This window comes from Camellia sinensis, chromosome 14 (assembly GCF_055761805.1).
Source record: "Camellia sinensis isolate YWXY chromosome 14, ASM5576180v1, whole genome shotgun sequence".
Classification (NCBI taxonomy): domain Eukaryota; kingdom Viridiplantae; phylum Streptophyta; class Magnoliopsida; order Ericales; family Theaceae; genus Camellia; species Camellia sinensis.
In genome coordinates, this window is record NC_138974.1 from 104,855,181 (window position 1) to 104,870,396 (window position 15,216).

Consider the following 15,216-nt stretch of genomic DNA (forward strand, 5'->3'; position numbering starts at 1 on the left):
TAAAAACCAAACTACATTACATGCAAATAGGATGTAAGAGAATTATACAATTCTCGCTACGTCTCATGCAGAGAATATACAATACCGTCCGGTTCGTCTAGTCTTGCCAGCTTCAAATGAACCATACATACAATATCGTGCCTACAAAAGAAAGAAACTTTACAGGTACAATATCGTTAGAAACATGCATACCAATGCAAGTGAAAAGTGCGTAACAATGCGAGTGAAGTGTGCATGACAATGCAACCTAAGCATGCGCATAATGATGCGAAAAGGGGTACATGATAATGCAACCTAAGGATGCGAGACAACGCGGGTGGAAGGGTGCAAGACAATGCAACCTAAGTGTGACGCATAACAATGTGATGAAAACAAGCATAACAATGCAAGTGACGTGTACATAACAATGCATTGCACTAACAAGTGCAGATAAGGTATGCAAAATAGCGCGAGCAGTGCACTAACAGGTGCAGGTGAGGTGCGCAAGATAGCGCGATGCACAAAATACCACGAATGAAATGCAATGCACTGACAAGTGCAGATGAGGTGTGCAAGATAACATGATGGGCAAAATTGCGCGAATGAAATGCAATGCACTGACAGGTGCAGATGAGGTGCGCAAGATAGCATGATGCGCAAAATAGCGTGAATGCAATACAATGCACTAATCGGTGCATATGATGTGCACCAAATAGCGCAATGCACAAAATAGCGCAAATGAAATGCAATGCACTGATAGGTGCAGATGAAGATAGCGTGATGCACAAAATAGCGCGAATGCAATGCAATGCACTAACAGGTGCATATGATGTGTGCAAAATAGCGCGAATGCAATGCAATGCACTAACAGGTGCATATGATGTGCGCAAAATAGCACGAATGCAATGCAATGCACTAACAAGTGCATATGATGTGCGCAAAATAGCGCGATGCACAAAATAGCGCGAATGCAATGATAGTATAGTAGATACAAAAAAAAAAGGGTGACATACTCCAACCATGCTGGAATCATGAGAGGAGGAAAAACAAACAATCAGGCGCGCATACAACGTAACCTGAGTCAAATTCCAAACACGCTAAAATCATGTGAGGAAAGGGACACTCAAACCACGCTGAAATCGTGAGAGGTGGTCCAGAACAACCTGCCCAGGTGTGTTCAAAACACAACCTGAGATGAATTCCAAACACACTGAAATCGTGTGAGGGAAAAAGACACTCAAACCACGCTGAAATCATGAGAGGAGGTCCAAAACAACCCACCCAGGTGTGTTCAAAACACAACCCGAGATAAATTCCAAACACGCTGAAATCATGTGAGAAATGGGGACGCGGAGAAACACAGGGACATATCCCCATGTTTCGGAAAGAAGGAGAACCTCTCAGTGTATCAAACGCAAGAGACGGAAGAGAAAACCTCTCAGCGTATCACACGCAAGAGACGAAAGGACTGTGCAAGAAAGTGCAGTCATCCAAACGCGTGTCAAATGCGAGAGGAGAAAGATAGGTCCAAACGCATGCCAAATGTGAGAGGAGAAAAGTATCAGTTAAACTGAACCGGAACATCCCTAAATGAACAATACATACAATACTATGCAAGAACGAGAAAGAAACTAGATAGGTAAAAATGCAACATAATGCATGATGTTTAAGGAATGCAATAAACAAACAAAGCAGTGTTTCAGCAAGCACCTCACGGGGTGAGTGGCGATAAACCGCTCTACTCTGACGGGGATCCCCCCTTCATGTTCCTCGAACACTTATCTTCAACTCATAGTACAAAGGTGTTGAAATGCTGACAAGGAGCGACATTTGTTGGGGAAACCACGGATGCCGCTTTTCTTCCTGATCATACTCACAACTTTCCCTATTCTTCAACGGGGTGACAGACTAGGTTGGATCAGTATCCAGAATCGAGATGCATACCCGCTACCTCGACCTATGGGGCTTCCATACAGATTTCAAGTTGGGGATATACCCCTGGGTATTCAAACCAGACTTTAGTCTCAGAAATTCCAAACCTTTGTGTTCTAGGCAACAACCATTCGAACTCTAGTTTCCACCATCACAATTGATCTCCTAGGAACTCATTGCGAACACAACCAAGATACCTTTGGCAGGGATTGGTACTCAGGGAGAGCACTCTTAATCGTGATTCTGATACTGAGACAGTCAACACAGTATTTGACTCACTTTGAACACACAGTTTGTACAGCACACTGTTCATTCTGAACGCACAGCCCATAACACAGCACTCTGTTTCTCTGAACACACAGTCCATTCTAAACACTGCTCATTCTAAACACACAGCCCATAACACAGTACTCTGTTTCTCTAAACACACAGTCCATAACACAGTTCTCTATTTCTCTGAACACATAACCCATTCTGAGCACTGCTCATTCTGAACACACAACCCATAACACAGTACTCTGTTTATTCGGCATACAGCTCATAACACAGTGCTCAGTTCATTTTGAACACACGGGATGGAAAGACGGAACTTGTAGAAGTCGAAACAAACTCAGATGCTCTGAATTTTCCATCTTTTCTTTTGCTTTGCAACCTGGAACCTATAGCTTCAGATAGGTCCTGATTCTACTGCTCTAAGATGACCTGGGTTGAACTCTACGATTTTATGAAAGAATGAATTCTGTTTTGCACAAATGTGGAGAATGGCACACCACTCTAAGCACAAAACGATTCATTTTTAAAATTGTAATGAGAAAAGGGGTCTCAACCGGGTATTGAGCCTATTGCTGACCACTGTCAAAACGACTCAACAAAGACAAACAAAAGGTAAACAACCTAAACACATCGAGTAACACTCGAAACGACTCAAAACAAGAATCGAGATAAACAAAACAACAAACACGACACTTAGACGTATTACAAAGGCGAGAGACCTCTCAGTTCACGAGGAGCCAGTTTCTTCGGGTATTGGTTCCCACCCTTTCTCAATTGTGATTCTCACATCACTCGGCCCTCAGGTTCTGTTTTTCTGAAAAAGCCCTTTTCCTCATTTTTTCTCTCAACGCACATCTCTCTATTCTTCAATCTCTCATTTTTAATCCCTCCCCCATGGGTGATTAATGGATAAACAAGATATTGCGAGCTCCTGCCCGTAGCATTCTGCTAGATTCTTCTTCTTCTACTCACAACAGGGAACTCCCCCCACAGAGGGGTCGCGCTACAACTGGGTATGTAGCCAATCTGCAGCTAACATCAGTTGACGATGCTCTGCTGGAGAGTTTGGATGTGATCAGATGTGTCCAGACAAGGGAGTGGGATATCTTGATCCATTCCAGTTCGTGCTTCGCACTTGGCTTGATAACTCGTTGCTTGGAGGATGAGAGAGCTTTCAGCCGCTTTGCTGTCAGCTTCAGTTGTGCCATTTCTGGCGAATACGGTGCCCTTTCTGGCAAGTAGAGTGCCTTTTCTGGCAAGTATGTTGGCAATGGGGAAAAGATAGAATGCTTGACTCAACTGTGCCCCTAGTTCATCATTTTGACCATTTTTTTGTTTTGGCTTTCTACTAAAACGATTTTGACCAATTTGAGAGTTAGATTAACATGCTTGTTTAACTTTTCTGATTCAAAATCATGCAAGTTAGATTGTGAGCACTGAAAATTTTCCTTTTTGGAGCCAAGACATGGTCCAGTTTTGGAAAAAAAGAAATAATTTTCGAGAAAATTAGTCAATCTCAGTAAAAATTCTCAAAAACTATTTTTGCAAACAGCAACTGCTCAACGAGTACGGAACCTACTCTCGAGATGCACAACCTCAAATCCAGGCACTATATGGCAATGGAAAATTGCCCCCTATTTGACCGCAACACATTGCATGGCAACGGAAAGTCGCCCCTTGTTTCAACAGCACTACAGCACACTATATGGCAACAGAAAGTTGCCCCTTGTTTGAATAGCGCCGCAGCATACTGTAATCAGTCCTTAAAGTGACGATCACAACCAAACTCTTGGATACAGCGAAGACAAAGATGATCAAAACCATTAGATGGACACAATTGATTTCGAAGTGTTTATGGCTGGACTTCAAAACGAAGTTGCCTACGTATCCCAGTCATGGCAATTAAGCCTTACATAGTTCCGGTTAAGGTACACTCGTGTATCAACCCTCACCTTTTACGCTCTAACTTTTGTCAAGGCCGCCCTTTCGGGTTTTAAACCTTGCGAGCTCTGTTTTTCTTTTTCTTTTCGTTTCTTTTCTTCTTTTCTTTTTTTCATTCTTTACATTTTTCTTATTTTGTTTTTCTTCTTTTTCTTCTTTTTCTTGCTCTAACGTTTGCCCGGGTCGCCCTTCCAGGTTTTCGACCCAGCAAGCCTCTAAGGGGTAAAAGTGTAGCTTTGTCCATGTCAAATGGTTTTGAGATCTCGAAGCCATCTGAATCCAGGAGAGTGGCCGTTGTTCGCTGACGATGTAAAAGTCCATTCAATGGGGGTTGAATTTGCCCCTAGTGTTGTGGATAGGAACTCAGTTATCCTTCAGCGATAAACTTTCTTCTTTCCTCCCTCCTGGGATTTGGCATTCTTGCCAATTTTCATTGATTTGCAGAATGATCCATCTTCAGATCTTCGAGCACATCTGACATTTTTTTCCCCTAGTTCAAGGGCTACTTCTGATCTAGCTTTACAAGCTTCCTTTGATCACATCTGATCTTCTTGCCCCTAGTTCATGGGCTGCTTCAAATCCGGCCATACAGGCCTCACATTGTGGTTGACCATTGAACATTCTGAAATGAGGTTCAAGGTTTGAAAGTAAGGGGTCGAGTCTCGAGGCTGAAAGCGATCCCAGGCTGCATAATCTCAAGAGCGATTCCACACAGGTCTTCGTAGGACTGCGTAAAACATTTTTTGAAATCTTTTTTGAAATCTTTTAAAATTACAGTTGTTTCATTCAGATCTTCTGGTGTAACTGGCACCATAACAGAAACAGACCCAAAAAAAAGCAAAAAGACAAACACAAAACAAAATAGTGATATCCGGAGTAACACCCCCGGAATCACCCAACTTATGTACAACAGGACTGACTCGATACAACAAGACAGACCCAACTGACTTAGTAAGAAAAGACTGACTCAAAACAACGAGACAGACTCTAAGCAATAAAACAAAACAAACTCAATACCCAAGCCAGAACGCAAAACAAACAGCATTCGCAAATGCTCAAAAGAGTGCATGCCAAACGCCACATCTGGAGTAAACTGAGCGCCGCCCGCAGGTGGTTCATCCCCCGATCACATCACATTATCCTCCAGGTTCACTAATCTAGTGACGATAGACTTTGCTGAGCTTGGTGGGAGGACGACCCCGTTGTCAAACAAATCTTGTACCTCGTAGCGAAGACGGAAGCAATTGTCGTTGTTATGACCAGTTTGTTGATGGTACGTACAGTACTGAGTAGCGTCATGACTTGATGGAAGACGACTAGGGAGAGACCGAGGCTCGAGGGGTTTGAGATGCCCCTTTTCAGCAAGGATTTGAAGAGCCTTGGACAAAGGCATATAGAGGGCATGGAAGACCCTGCAACCTCGGGGTAAATACATCGAGGTTTGTGGATTTTTGCTGGATGCACTGGCAAAGGGATCAGCAGGTGCGGGCTTGGTCTGCTGATCTTTCCCAGGTGTAGAATTAGGATTGGAAGGAACAATTCTAGTATAATGGCCCTTCTCCTGATTTTCCTCTTGGCTCGAACTGCCTTCATTCTGAGTAACGAAAGTGTCATCCACAGTTTTTGCAATAACTACGAGAACTTGCTGTTTGTTTAGTCCCCCAGCTTTCAAAGCCTCAACAGCCTGCAAAAGTTGTTCATAGGGATTAGTGTCTGCCCCCACCTTGTCTTCACCACTCACCTCAGCTCGGTCGAAGGTTTGGGTTGCCATATCAGTACGAAGCCCTGTTGCTGTCGACATGTTATTGTCGGAACTTGGGATGGCTTCAAGTTGACTGAGTTCAATTACAATTCGCCCAAATAGCGGGGGCTCTTCCGGAATGAAATTCCCGGTATGCAATATGATCGATGGCGGAGCCGACATTCCGAAGGCTAGATCAGCCACAAACCTCTAAAGATCACCAATCATTCCCATTAGCTCAAAAGTGGTGGCCTCGTGGGTTTGGAATAATTGGGGTTCCCAGATTGGATGTGCGGCAGGTGACGTAGGTGGGCGTTGCATTTCAACATCGGTCTCACCCTGCATGGCGATTCCCTGGTTTAATGTTGCTGCCATGTCCATAATTTCTTCTAAATTTTGCATCATCACGAGTCTACTGAACTAACAAAGGTGATGTGACTAGTGACCAACGATTCTGATGAACCGGTGAGCCTTGACTGGCCTTTCTCTGCCTTGCCTCAGCGAAGGAAAAAACACTGGCTGTTCTGAACTGAATCTCTGACTCAACAAAGTCTATCAGCAAAAGTCCAATGAATCTTGAGGGATTTTAGAGCCTTCTAAAGCTACGGTTCCGAAGACTACCTTGTAAAAGAGAAAATAGGGATCATCTCAGCCCAATTTCATCAAGACAGATGTAAGCATAGCTGCATGACTGTGCTCTCTACTGAATTCTGCCCAAAATTCTGCCTATAAACTGATGCCCTCAGGCCTGATACCTAGACTTGCAAACTGATATGCACATTCCTGTAGAGGTATTCTCTAAAAGCACATAGCAAGTAAATGCGAGTCAAAAACACCCCTATGTTGGGGTAAGGTTTCCTTGTCCTATTTTGTCAGGAGCTAGGGTTTCACTATGCATGCAGCGGTTTCAAACAACCTACAATCGGATAAGTAACCTGTCCTAGCTTGGAATAGTCACTACAGTTTCCGATATGAACTAGGTCAAATGGTCAAAAAGGGTGCCCCGATGAAAATCGAGGTTTGTGTTCCCGTCGTGGCAGAGCCCGCAACTGGTCAACGTTATGGCACGCTTTTCAAAGCAAGCCTCCGCCAAACCATTCAGGAATCGTATACGCCAAACACGGTGTCCTAGGTGCACCAATGCAAATGCAATGCAAAGAAACACATAAGTGTAAACAAAACAAGATATCATGAGTTCAAGTCAAGTTCTCGAAGTCCCCAGCAAAGTCGCCAGAAACTGTAGACGTGCCCGGAGAGCCCCTGAGAAAATCTCGTTTTGTTCTCTAGCTACTACAGTTCAGACTCAATGTCACGGTTCTGAATCTAATCTCGCAAAGTGCAATGCAAGACCGATAAATCACCAAAGAGTCCAAATCCGGCAAATCGTTTTGGAAAACTGATTTTTAAGAAAGAAGTGTCAAACATGGACTGCTTTGCCAGATACAGAGTCGCCACCTAAATATTTTAGTTTGGGGAATTTAGGAAACCCTGACTTGTGCCTAAGGCCACGTGTCCGTCATCACCAAAGTTGCCTCGGCTCGGGAACTTGGCTACGAGAGGGGAAGGTCATGCAATGAGCACCCCCGCTCGCCCGATCAAAGATCAGCCTGTACTAAGCATGATATCTTGTTTTTGAAAACACATGCGTTCTTATTTTGGTTATTAGCTAGTATTACTAAGTGATGCACACAACACACAAGTATAGACCAGATCGCTTAATTTGGAACAAAGCATTGCATATCCGTTTGTTTGGAAAATGATTTGAAGTTTGCTACTCGCAAGAAAGCTAAAATGCGGATTTGATGAATTGTTCTAATTCAAGTAATCCAACCTTCACCCACAGGCATTCAGGTAGTTATATCATATAAGCAATTAGCCTCATGGCAAGCATGCTTTCATGGCAATCGATAACACACATGCAGTATGCTAAAGCGTAAACACTCATAGTGTACTCCGAGCCAAAACAAAGAACTAGCTAGTAATCATGTATGATCCTAGCTCATGTTAAGATGGCTAATGCAAAACATGTAAAATGCTACTAGAAATAGGCTCGGCTAATCTAAAATGGCATGTGAAATGCGACAATTGATACATGTATTTAACTTTGGAATTGAAATGCAATGCAGTTAGAATGATGCGCCGAACTCGGTGCATGCAACAGAGATAAATGGCTGCAAACATCCAAGCATAAGGATGCTAAATGAAATATGCCCTAAAACTAACCATCGTAAGTGGTTAAGTAAAAGGGAGAAAGATTGGAAGACATGCATCACACACGCGCACGCTTATTACAAAATTGTGCCCTCTCGACGGAGGGACCGAAAGAATAATACAAATCATCTAATTAACTTGCTAACAAGCTAATTAATTATTACACAACCCTTAACTAATTAAACAAATTAATTAAGCTATGAAAATAGTAAAACAGCCTCGGGAAGAGAGACGAATGCATGCTCAGTCGGCTTCACTCGGAAATCCGTTGCCATGCCTCATGTTGCCTCTGTTTGCACTGCTTTGCACCTCTGAAAACTGTGAAAAGTCCTGTGATGCTCTAGAATCACTTCATGGACATGCTAAGAGTCCATCGGCCAAATGGAAAGGCCATCGGCCAAGAGATGAAGGTCATCGACCAAAAATAAGGCTCTCGGCCAGACATTGTTAGCCGATCGGCACTGAATATGGTCGATCGGCCGTTTATTCCTGCTGACTGCTCCTTTTGATGCAACAGAGGACAAACAGAGCATGGCAATGCATTTGCAAGAAAATGTTTGCAACCTCACCCCTTATCATGTTTAAGACTCAAAGGTGTGTGGCTCTCGACCCCCGGGCCACTAATCACGCAATCCAATGCATGATGGCCAAAGGAACCAAGTGTGCAATTCAATGTCAAATGAAATGCACAAAATCACATAAGGGTGCCTCAACCTCTATTATCCTTGATCAATAGGCAAGTGATGCACACATAATGCAATGCAAACATGCAAGCATGATGCGAACAACTCAAGCATGCAACAAGTATGCAACAAGATCATGCAATGCATCTAACATGCAATTTGCATACTACCCAAACATGTGAAGATACATGGCATGCAACAACATGAAAAATGAAGCAAGCATGCAAAAACATGCAAAGATGGACCTAAACTAAAGTGAAGAACTCTTAAACATGCCCAAATCACTGGCCAAAATCATGGATTGGAAATGCTAAGCAAACATGCACATGTAAATGGTCTAACACCTAGGCATAGGAGGGAAACTTTCAAGAGCACTTAAAAGGGGGACAAATATGAACATGTGACAAGCATGATAAGCTCTGAAATCATGCATGGAAAGGTGCCCAACCAACCAAATAAAGCAAGCAAATTATGCAAGAAGGCTTAAAACTTGAAACTTACCAAGGTACTCAAACCATGGCCATGAGAATCAAGCCCCAAAGGGCCAAGGGCACTCAAAACAGTCCCAAGGCAGGTCAAGACAAGACCAAAAACATGCTCGAAACTAGCCAACACAAGCTAGAACACAACACCAAAAGCATGAGGCATACAAGGCTACAAAAGAGGGTTACACTACACCGATCAAACCAAACATGGCATGACTTAAACCAATAAAAATAGAGTTATGGCATATCAAAATAAGCCCAAAAACCCACTTAGATGGCATCCCAAAGACCTAAGCATGGAGGCATACACAATGGTCCATTCATGAGGCATAAGACGTCAACTCTTTAAAGCATTAAAGGAGTGATTAGTGCAAGTATATGAGCAACAAACATGGTGTAGACACGCCCGCGTGGGGCCCTCGCCACAGTTCGGACTCAATTTGTGTCACGGTTCTTAATCTTGAACCAAAGAGTCCAAATCTGGCAAATCGTTTTGAGAAAACAGATTTTTAGAAAAAGAAGTGCCAAGCATGGACTGCTTTGCCAGATATAGAGTCGCCACCTAAGTATTTTAAAATGGGAGAATTTTGGAAACCCTGACTCGGTGCCGAAGGCCACATGTCCGTCATCACCGGAGTTGTCTCGGCTCGGGAGCTAGGGTACGATTGGGGAAGGTCAGCTATGAGCACCCTCTCTCGCCCGATACAAAGATCGGCCTCTACTAACCGTGATATCCGCTTTTGAAAACGTTATGTGCTCTTATTCCAGTTATCAGCCTAGAATTACTATGTTATGCGCGTAGCACATAAGTATAGACTAGATTGCCTAATTTGGAAATAAACATTGCATATCCGTTTGTCCTTGAAAAGCATTTTGGAATTTGCTACTCGCAAGTAGGCTAAAATACGGATCTCAACGAGTTTTTCCACCTCAAACAACCCAACCTTCACCCACAGGCATTCAAACAGTTTATCACATAAGCATCTAGCCACATGGTAAACATGCTGTCATGATAACATTCACACACATGCGATATGCTAAAGCGAAAATACTTACATCGTACTCCGTGCCAGAACAATAAACTAGTTAGCAAACATGCATGTCCTAGCTCATGTTAAATTGCCTAATGCAACACATTCAGGATGCAATCGAAGTAGGCTCGGCTAACCTAAGCATGGCATGTGAAATGCAATCAATTGATGCACGTATTCAATTTGGAATTGAAGTACAAATGCAGTTAGCGTGATGTACCGAGCCTGATGCATGCAATACGAATGCATGAATGCACGCCTGCATAGCATAAGGTATGCTAATTTTAAATATGCCCTAGTCTACCATCATAAGCAGGTAAATAAAAGGGAAGAAAGAAGTGGAGATCGGAAGACATACACACACACGCACCCACACCTATTACAGATTTGCCCTCACCCGGAGGGACCAAATTAGTTAACTACGCAAGCTAATTAAATATTACAAATTGCCTAATTAGTTAACAAACTAATTTAAACTAGGAAAATCAGTAAACCGCCTCGGGAGGAGAGCCGGATGCAGCGCATGCTCGGGTCTTGCTCGGAAGTGCACCGCCATGCATAGGCTGCCTCTGTTTTCCTTCCTTTACTCCTCTGGAGGCTGCCAAAACCTCAAGATTGCTTCTCTGGATATTGGGAATCACCACCGGCTAAATAGAATTACCACCGGCAGTGAATTGTAGCCACCGGCCATTGGTGAAGCTTTCGGCAGAGAAAGGATTGCCGATCGGCAATGTATAATGCCGGTCGGCAAATAATGCTTGCAGAACCTGCAACTCACAGCAGCAGAGGATAGAACTTGCATGGCAATACAATTCGGGCAATGTATGCACCAATCATGTCCCCTATCATGTTTGTGACTCAAAAGGGCATGTGTCTCGATTCTCGGACCGCCAATCACGCATTTCCATGCATGACGGCCCAAAGAATCAAGTGTGCAACTTTCATGTCAAATGAAATGGAAACCAAACAAACGAACCAAGGCCTAATTCCTATCACCAAGTCAAGGAACAAGGCATGCATGCAAGATGCAATGCAACCTAGGCATGCAAGCTAAGGATGCAACATGGCATGCGAGGTGCACATGCAAGCATGCAAACGAACATACAAGGTAAGCACGCAAGCAAACAAATAATGGACTTAAACATGATTTGGGAAGCTCTAATAAGGCCCTAAACAGTGGCCAAAGTGACCAAAATAAAGGACCAAATACGCATACACACATGCACATGTTAAAGGGCCAACACTTGGGCACAAATGAGGCAACTCTCAAGCACATTTGAATGAGGCAATCATGGACATATGGCATGCAAGGTAAGCATTGGAACTCATGCTAAGATGGTGTCAAACCAAGCAAACAAAATAGACCAAGTATGCAATAAATGGCCCAAGTACTTGAAGCAAGTCAAAGGGACTTGAACCATGGCTAAGTCAACCAAGCCTCACAAGGCTAAGAGGACTTAAAATAGGTTCAAAACAGACCTAGGCTATGCAAAGGGGGGCCCCTAGATGGCATCTAAGTGGCTCAATTTCAAAGCATGCACAAATGCCAAAACATGGGGTTTGCAAGGCAAGCTTTTAAAACATTAAAGAGACATCCAAGGCAAGCATATAGGCATGCAAAGGGGACTGAAATAACATGGTGGATGGTTCCAAATCACCAAATCAATGCAAAAATGTCATGCTATACATTCACACCCTTAAGGCCAACAAGCCGGAATGCAAAGGGGCTATACTAAGCATGCCAAATCTGACCCAAACAACCTAGGACAGACCTTAAACATGGCAAAGTATGCACAAAAGTTTCACAAGACTAAGCCTAAAACATGCTTGAACAAGGGCTAACAACCTAAGGCATATCAAGGCAATAACAAGGCATTACATGGTAGGTATGCTAAGTATGCATGGTGTACCAAAACCAACACACAAGAAGGTTATATCATGGCATAATGAGTATGGAAAACAGCCAAGACATGATCAATACACACTCTAACATGATGCTCCCTCAAGAGGCCAAAAGGGGTCCCTTTCAAGGACAACAAGGAGAGGGGGTGGCCCTCCCCTTTTGGAGACTTCAAGGCACCATCTCCGCCACTGAAATCCCTCAAGATTTCCGTGGTGAAGAGGCCCAAACACCAAAGTCTCGAAGCTCACTCAAAATGGCTCAAAATGGGGCCTTTCAAGGCCTAAGAGGGGTCAAACGCCCTCAAACCACAAAACACTCTTAATAAACAATCAAGAGGGCTAAAAAATAGAACTTTTTTGTCTTATACACTAAGCACAAAAACAGTTCAAAGATGGGTAAAAATACAATGCAAAAATGGGGAATAAAGGGACTAGTTTCTTACCCTTGAAGACCCCTTCAACAATGGTTCTCCAACAGCCCTCCTTGGCTTGAATCCAGCTCCAAAATACCAAAACCAGCCCCTTAGAACCTCAATAGCCAAAGGAAGGTGAAACACTAGGTGTTTGTGTGCAATAGTATGGACTAAAACACCTAGAACACTCAAGAGAGGGAAAGAGAGATAAAATATGTATCAAACCCTAACCCTAAAACCAGAGCTTTCCTCTGTGTTTTTCTATCTCTAAAATGTCTAACCTTCCAACCCTAAGCAAGGGAGAGAAGGGCTCCTCTTATAGAGCTTCTTGTCTTGTAAAGCTTATAAGACAAGCTTCTAAAGAGGGAGATCCCTCCATACATGTGTATGGAGGGGAGCCAAATGCAAAACAGCTGTGATAAAATATCTGCAAAAGTAGATACACAGTAGTCGGCCGGCCAAAGATGCCATTTTGGCAAAAGGGAGTGCCGACCGGAAATAAATAGTGCCGGCCGGCAATATACATTGCCGGTGGCAGCAAAAACCAGCCGGTGGCCTCTGGCCATGGCCGGTGGTGTGTGGGGATGCCTCACAAGGCATTCCCTGCCCTTCCAAGGCAAAATGCAAGTGTTTGGTGCAAAACCAGACACTAAACGGTCGAGTTCGGAGATCCTGAGACAAGGCGCGTAGCCGAGACCTCCAGGAACTCCAAACGAACACGAACATGGATGATCACCGGGTGTTCAAACGGTGACGTCCAAGTCTTGAGGACGGTCAAAAATGGGGTGTCTGCAGTTGCCCCTCTTTGACAGAACTCGAAAGTCATAACAATGACGGGAGTGAATGTCAAAGCCCAGAGATGACCCATTTTTGACAAGGCCAAAGACATAGACAAACATGCAAGACAAACAAGGTATGCGCCTGAAGGCAGGGGCAAAATGCAAGACAATGCACGAAGCCGAGCATAACTTATGATCATGCAGAGAAAGCTGTAATGAAGCATACATGCGACAACTTTAAGCTAGCATACACCAAACTACACTACAATGCAGAAAAGATGTAAGAGAATTATGCAATTCTCGATACTTCTCACTCGGAGGATACAATACCTGTGCGGTTCGTCTGGTTGCACCAACCTCAAATGAACCGTACATACAATATCGTGCCTGCAAAGAAAACAAACTTAACAGGTACAATATTGTTAGCAACATGCATGATAATGCAAAAGTGGATGCAAAATGTTATGCAATGTATACAAAACAATGTATAAACAATGCAAATGAGGCATGCATGCCGATGCAAATGAGGCACACGTGCCGATGGATGCAAATGAGGCACACGTGCTGATGGAAATAAGGCACGCGTGCCGATAGAAATGAGGCACGCGTGCCGATGCAAATGAGGCACACGTGCCCATACAAATGAGGCACGCGTGCCGATGCAAATGAGGCACGCGTGCCCATACAAATGAGGCACGCGTGCCGATGCAAATGAGGCACGCGTGCCGATGCAAATGAGGCACGCGTGCCGATGGGAATGAGGCACACGTGCTGATGGGAATGAGGCACACGTGCCGATGGAAATGAGGCACACGTACCAATGGGAATGATACAAATGAGACACGCATGCCCCATAGGATGCAAAATGATACAAATGAGACACGCATGCCTCATAAGATGCAAAATGATACAAATGAGACACGCATGCCTCATAAGATGCAAAATGATACAAATGAGACACGCATGCCTCACAAGATGCAAAATGATACAAATGAGACACGCATGCCTCATAGGATGCAAAATGATACAAATGAGACACGCATGCCTCATAGGATGCAAAATGATACAAATGAGACACGCATGCCTCATAAGATGCAAAATGATACAAATGAGACACGCATGCCTCATAGGATGCAAAATGATACTAATGAGACACGCATGCCTCATAAGATGCAAAATGATACAAATGACACACGCATGCCTCATAAGATGCAAAATGATACAAATGAGACACGCATGCCTCATAAGATGCAAAATGATACTAATGAGACACGCATGCCTCATAAGATGCAAAATGATACAAATGAGACACGCATGCCTCATAAGATACAAAATGATACAAATGAGACACGCATGCCTCGTAAGATGCAAAATGATACAAATGAGACACGCATGCCACACGGAATGTAAAATGATGCTAACGGACTTAAATGCGTAACAACGCACGTGTTTCGGAATGCATGACAATGCTTGGTAAGGGAACGCACGACAACGCGAACGATGCACGAGGCGACGTATGTATTGAAATACATGACAATGCTTGTAATAAAAATGCAATGACAATGCATGAGAGATGTGCATGACAATGCGAGGGGTGCGTGTTACAACGCATGTAGTATGTGCATAACAATGCAACTGTGAAGCGCATGATAGCGCGATATAATGCACCGAAATAGTTGGATGAACGCGTGCAACGCACGCGGGGTAACTTTTGGATCTTGTAAAAGGCAAGAAGGATACCAAAGGATACAATATTGTATGAGATGGAGTGCTACGCACAGAAGACGCAGTCCGAGGTCAAAACAGAGGCCGGTTGAGCGTCGGAGATACACTTTCTTGCACTTTC